Source organism: Citrus clementina, unplaced genomic scaffold, assembly GCF_000493195.1.
Source record: "Citrus clementina cultivar Clemenules unplaced genomic scaffold, Citrus_clementina_v1.0 scaffold_1, whole genome shotgun sequence".
Taxonomy (NCBI): Eukaryota; Viridiplantae; Streptophyta; class Magnoliopsida; order Sapindales; family Rutaceae; genus Citrus; species Citrus x clementina.
This window is the reverse complement of record NW_006263303.1, coordinates 17,123,308-17,129,968: the sequence shown is the minus strand read 5'-3', so window position 1 is coordinate 17,129,968 and position 6,661 is coordinate 17,123,308. Positions and strand designations below refer to the sequence as shown.

The 6,661-nt window shown below is 36.7% G+C and overlaps 1 pseudogene; it reads right to left on the bottom strand.

Moving 5' to 3' along the window:
* Positions 1–1,435: 1,435 nt before the first annotated feature.
* On the bottom strand, positions 1,436–5,697 carry LOC112095562 (annotated as a pseudogene).
* Between the last annotated feature and the right edge of the window lie 964 nt (positions 5,698–6,661).

Below are 6,661 nucleotides of genomic sequence, written 5' to 3'. Positions count from 1 at the left end.
ATATCACGCTCGGACGAGGCACATAGATGTGAAATATCATTATGTGAAAGAGATTATTAAGAGCGATGTTGTGTTGTTGAGAAAGATCGATACCAAAGATAATCCATCAGATATGTTGACCAAGGTAGTTTCTGAAGTTAAGTTTCAACATTACTTGAAATTAATTCAAATCCTTCGATTGTGTTAAGATATGTCCTTCGGGAATTTTGAACTACGGTTGGTTTGATCCCAAATTTTAGATACGTAGGCAGTCATAGAGATGCAACCACTTTGGGGATGATGGCTTGTTGGTAGTCGACTCAAATTTGAAAAATTTTCGCCGAGGTGGAGATTTGTTGAAGTCAACAAATTATTGGTGCAAATTTGTTGAAGTCAACAAATTGTTGGTGCACCAACAATTTGTTGAAAAATAATAATAATTAAAAATTATATTTTTAATTATTTTATTCTTAGCATAGTAATTCATTTCTCCTATAAATAGCTAAGGATTTCATTCATTTGAAATCATCTCAAAATTGTTAAGCTTATAAGTTTCTAAGCTTTTGAGAGAAGTGAGAGAAGTGTGTCTGGGGAATTTATCTTTCCTACAGAGTGTGAGAGTACTGGGTATATTTGGGTTTATAGGAAGTGAGATTCGTTACTCAAATATTGTACTCTATTAATTGTTAAATAAACAATTATTCTTTCTTACCTCCGTGGATGTAGGTTTAATTACCGAACCACGTAAATTCTTGTTTCCTTTATTTTTCTGTAATTATTTGGTGTGCTTGATTCCGCATTCCGCGCACAACAAACAGAACAAAGACAGAAAATACATTCAACTGAACCCAACACCAGAAAGCATCACAAATATTATTTATTTTTTGTACACAATTAACGAACCATCGCTGAAGCACAAATCAATGAACTCTCAACTGAAAATCCGAAACGAAACTTCTTATTTATGAGTAGACAGCGGAAACAAAGAAACCAAAAAAAAGTCCACCACTGTAGGATCAGGATTTGTCTGTGTAGACAGTAGAAGTGAAGATGGAAAGGATTCTGGTTTAAATTGAAGCTCAGGCTGTAGTCATGATGTTTTCTACTCTGATTTCACCTACACAAGTCATTAAAGAAATTGTGAAAAAGAAGAATTTTAAATTACATTTTTTTCCTTAACTATTAAAACAAATGAACGCCGATGTCTGCTAGGCTCATGGTTGAATGTGGAAGAGTATTTAAGTCTCCGCTGCTGCTAAATAGGGCTTGATGATTGGGGTGAGTATCAGAAACTCTAAAGGGTACTTAATGTTGAGACAAACTAGAAGAAAATACTCTGTATAACCATCTTTATATTGAAGAGAAGGGGGAAAAAGTATATGAAATTTGATAAATAATAAAAAGTTGAAGAAATTAGATAAAACACGAAACAAACATCAAATTCAATAAGGGCTAATCAAATTCCGTAAGGATATAGTTGAATGCTGCACTGTTCCTTATCCTCAAATTCCCTTAGCTTTTGTCTCAGCTCTGGCTGAGGCCACCAGCAATCGAACTTGTTTAAGCTCTTTACGCACCAGAGCTGTTCATGCATTTTTTTCAAGTAAGGACAAGGGTTGATAATCAAGCATTCTAGTTTTGGCATGGCTCCAATCCCCATAGTCCACTCCTCTAGGCATAGCATTGATTTCAGGTGCAATACCTTGAGATTTGGAAAACCATGGGAGCCACAAGTTAGCTTCCTACCTGAATATGAATTTTGCTTCAGTTTGAGCACTTGAAGAAGTGGCAGCTTTTCTAGTGCGGGCATGGGATCCTCCATAAGTTCAGTATTAGATAAACTCAAGTGGGTTAGTCTTGGAGGAAAATGGGATTCAACAAGGACAATTTTAGAGAAAGCTGGCATCTTGCTTTCGTTCACCAACTTCAATGATTCGAGGCAGCTTAATCTGCAAAGACTACCCATGTGAGCCAACTACCCATGTTGCGAAGATGAGCGACTTTTAAGAGGAATAAAACTGTCTGCCTCTTGAGGGGTATTTAAGAAAACAGTGTACACCAGAAGAAGGAATGAAAAAAGAAAATTAATCTTCCATCGTAGAGAAGGAGAGAAAATTTATATTATTTCATCTTTTTTTCTTATTCTGCTTTAGTTATTTCCTTTATAGTCAACTATCTAATTTACTCCAAATCTAACTTAAGCATCAAAGGGTTCTCGCCAGATCCCCCACAGGCGAGTTGTGACCGGTTTCTGTAGCTTTCAAGTTGCAGATTTAAAGTCCATATCAACATTCAAATTTTGTTCGTACTAGTTTTCCACCAAAAACAAATTCAGCTGTTGAAGTCCTTTTTCAGCATCAACATCTTGGACATTCTTAAGATAGCAAAATCAATAAACTCAACATTATGTTACTGGCTAAAGAGTGAAGAAACCATAAGAATCCAATGACAACCAAAGCAGAAGGATCAATTTTAATACAAAAGGGAATTCCTCTGCTGCAAACGAGGGCTTTGATGTGATTGTAAAGAATTGAGAGTGAGCAGCAGTACATCCTCTCGCCATCAACTTCATTGCACTGCATTACAAGGCAAATGTGAAAACGATCACAACTGCTCTTTATTCTCTTAGTGCAATTGGGCTGCTAATCAACCAATAGAGAAAGAACTAAATTTTAAATATTAAATCTTAAATCTTTATTCGCTACAACTAAATTTTAAATCTTCCACTTTCAGAACTTTACTCGTTAAATCTCCTCTTCAATTCTACCTAGTCCTTACTGGATCCTTAAAGTCACCAAGGATTAGTGATGGTTTTTTATTTTACGAGGGCTGTTGGACAACCCAGATTGACAAGGGCTAAAATCTCCATATATTTGGAGGCTATGAAGATTAGACAATATGCCCCAGTTTCTTTTTGTTGTGTTTAATCCTCTGTTAGTACCAAGATCACACACTTAAGACCCTCTTTGACGTATCAAGAATCATTCCCAGAAAACCAAACTCAAAATTGAATCAAAGTGCCTACATCCACTGAAGAACAAGGACCATTTCACAATCATTCCAAGAATATAAAACTTTTTCTCTTTAAGTCTCTCTCTTTCTATGGCTTTGATGAGACATGTGAAGATGACCCAACAACCATTTCACAATCAGTTTTAAGATGATGAGATGTGATCACAGCACAAACATTTTTCGTCTAACTGAAGTAATGAGATTGAACTGTACCACTATTCAAAAACTAGAAAAAAGATAAAATAAAATAAAAAACAATAACATATATGCAACTTGAATGTTGACAAATTGAATACACACCGGTGAATGTGAAATAGAAAGTAAAACAATTAATCAAACTTTTGTACAAAATATTAATCCGAATATGACATAATCCTTGAAAACAAAGAAACCAAACAATTTCAGTGAAGACTGGATTCTTATTGAAATTGAAACTTTGGCTGCAGTACAGTTAAGATATTTTCCGCTTTGCTTTGACCTACACATTCAAGTAATTGAATATCTTATTTTTCAGTTTTTCTTGATTATTTCAACAACCAATACATAAGGGTTCTGCCTCTTCTATAAATAAGGGATTAATGATTAGTGTCAGTATCAGGGAATATAATGGACACTTCCAAGTCTTTGTTGTGAAAAAAATTAGAAGCAACCACAATTAGAATGTAGAAAACACTTTATGGTATCATTATTATTTAGGCTGCTACGTACTATCAAATCAATCATAGAGACTAGATGTTTACGTGAAATTAGATAAATAATTAGAGGTTGAAGTTATTGGATAAAAAGGAAAAAAACTTACATCAAATTCGATCCATGCTAATCAAATTCCATATGGGTATAGCTGAATGCCATACTGCTCCTTATCCTCGAATTCCCATAGCTGTTGTCTCAGCTTGGGCTCAGGCCACCACAACTCCAATTTGTTTAAGCTCTTTAGGCACCAAAGCTGTTCAGGAATCCTTTTCAAGTGAGCACAAGGGTTGATGATCACGCATTCTAGTTTCGGCATGGCTTTAATCCCCATAGTCCATTCCTCTAACCATAGCATAGATTTAAGGTGCAGCACCTTGAGTTTTGGAAAGCCATCAGAGCTACAAGCCAGCTTTCTACCTGAATACTTCAGTTTGAGCACCTGAAGAATCGGCAGCTTTTCTAGTGCCGGCATGGGATTATCAATTAGCTCAATATTCGAAAAACTCAAGTGGGTTAGACTTGGAGGAAATTGGTATTCAGCAAGGATGATATTGGATCGCCGTGGCATCTTGCTTTCATTCGCCAACTTCAATGACTCGAGGCAGCTCAATCTACAGAGACTTTTGGACAACAAAGATTGATAATAACTTAAATCTCCCCATATCCGGAGATTTTGAAGATTAGGTAGTCTGCCCAATATCTCTTCAGTAGAGCAGCAAGGATGCAAGGCTAAAATGAAATTGAGATTTTATAGAGAGCCACAATATTTTCCTGGATGTGCAGGAAGTGTGATCGCTCCAAAATTTAGATACCTCAGTTTGCTCATCTTCCAAAATTCATCTGCTGTATGATCTATGTAGCTAAAGGGCATCTCTAGGGTGTACAGGTTCAAAAGACTGCTTAAGAACGATGAAGGCAGGCTTTTGAGGGAGGGGATAATACTCTGAGAAATTTGAACATTTTACAGATTTTCTTGCAATAAGTGGGGTCAAGGTATTGGCTTCCTGAAGTGAGGTACAACAAAGAATGGAGGAACGAGTCAAAATCATCTAAAAATGTAAAATGATTCAATTTTCCGTGAGCGGTGAAGCGTTTCACATTTTCCCGTAATCTAACTTCCTGATCCATGATTGGGGAAATGATAAATTCCCCCTTGAAAGCCACAGTCAACAATGCAGGACTGCAACTCCCAGGAATAGAGCTTGTGTTGATTCTGCTTATATCACTTCTCTTCCCTGCATCAACAAAGGCTCCATTGATTAGTTGTTCCAAGTACTTCTCAGTAATTGCCTCGTTGTTGTCTGGAATGAAACCTTCAGCTATCCACAACTGATATAATTGCTTGGTTCATATCTCAAAGTGTACGCGAAACACAGATAAGTAGAGACAACAAAGTTTCAAGTAAAAAGGTAAAATACAATATGCACGACTTGAAGCCCTCGGGTTCATCAAGTGCTTCCTCTATATTTTCTTTCAGTGAGATGCTTCCATGATATAAGATGTGGAAAGGCCATCCTTGGTATGTAACTCTCAATGGTCCTCCAGTGGGCACAAAATCAACCCCAATGTTCTCTCCATTTTCGAACTGAAATGAGGTGACGATCTCAATTTGACTGAGTGTTATCAATACTCTACTTCCAATCTGATTATCGGGAAGTATTCTCGAATAACATCCCATACTGATATTCTCCACACATTATCAAGCACAATCAAATACCGCTTGGTCATTACATATTCATGAAGAATAATTTTTTTCATTTCCGAACTTTCTTTCATAATTTCACTTAACCTACGTGAAGGCATCACAAACTTAATAATGTCGTATAATATTTGGTCAGCATCATATAGTAAAGACTCTTCAACCCAAGCGTGACAATCAAAATAATGCTTCACATAGTTGCTGCTGTAAGCCTCTGCGGCGAAAGCCGTCTTGTCCAATCCAATGCTATCAAGTACGGCCACTACCGAAAGTTGAGGCGGTCCCTCTATCAATAGATCTAATAACTCCTCCATTCTATTATCTAGACCCACCGTGTCCCTATCCTTAAAAGATGAGGATGCAGGAAAATTACCGGCTTTTGCTTCAATCGATTTGAGCCCATCAATGATTCCGGAGTGGATGTGCTGAACTTGCTGCATCCGTTGTTTTATATCAATGATTTTGCTTTGGAGTCCTAGCAGAGCATCACAAATGCCCTCGCTACATCCGCTTTGACTCTTCTGTTGAGTGATGCTGATAGCGAATGTGTCAATTGCCTACTCAGATACATATGAAAAGCAATTGATTTTGTCAATGATAGCCTTAAAATCTTCTAATTCTGCAAGAGTTTGACCCTCTTTTGCATTGACTTGCCACATAAACCAAGCAGTGTTGTATCCACAGTCCCTCAGCCAAGAAGCAATGATTTCAGTCTCAGTGTAAAGGTTCTGAATAGGTTGTTTAGCAGCATCGGGCACTGTGAATTCTTCACCAGCTGGCACCCTTCTCAGTCTCTCTGAAAATAGTCCAAGGTTGATGTCCATATCTCCTTCACTCTCAGTAGTCAGTAGCCAGCAGCTCTAGCATGCAAAGAAAATAATTATAAAAAAAAAAGTTAAAAGCTCTCCTTTTACTTCAACATTAGTCAACATAATCAACTGAGGATGGCACCAATACCTCATTCTATTAAGAAGTTGAATTAAGTTCAGGTGGTTGTCAAAGTAGAATAGATCAAGGCAGAGCAGTACTGGAAAATGAATCTTAAAACTAAATGCTGCAGGTGCCGTGGGGATACTGATTGATAAGAGGAATTATATTGAGAAATTATTGATGTACAATAATGATTTTCTGCACAAAATCTGAGGTATAATGTATGTGTACATAAAATATTCTTTATGCAAGAAGATAAAAGGGTGTCTTATAATTTGTGTTTTATATATATGTGTATGAAGAAAGTAAAATAGGCTATCAAGACTAGTTTCTTTTTTGCCCTATCAA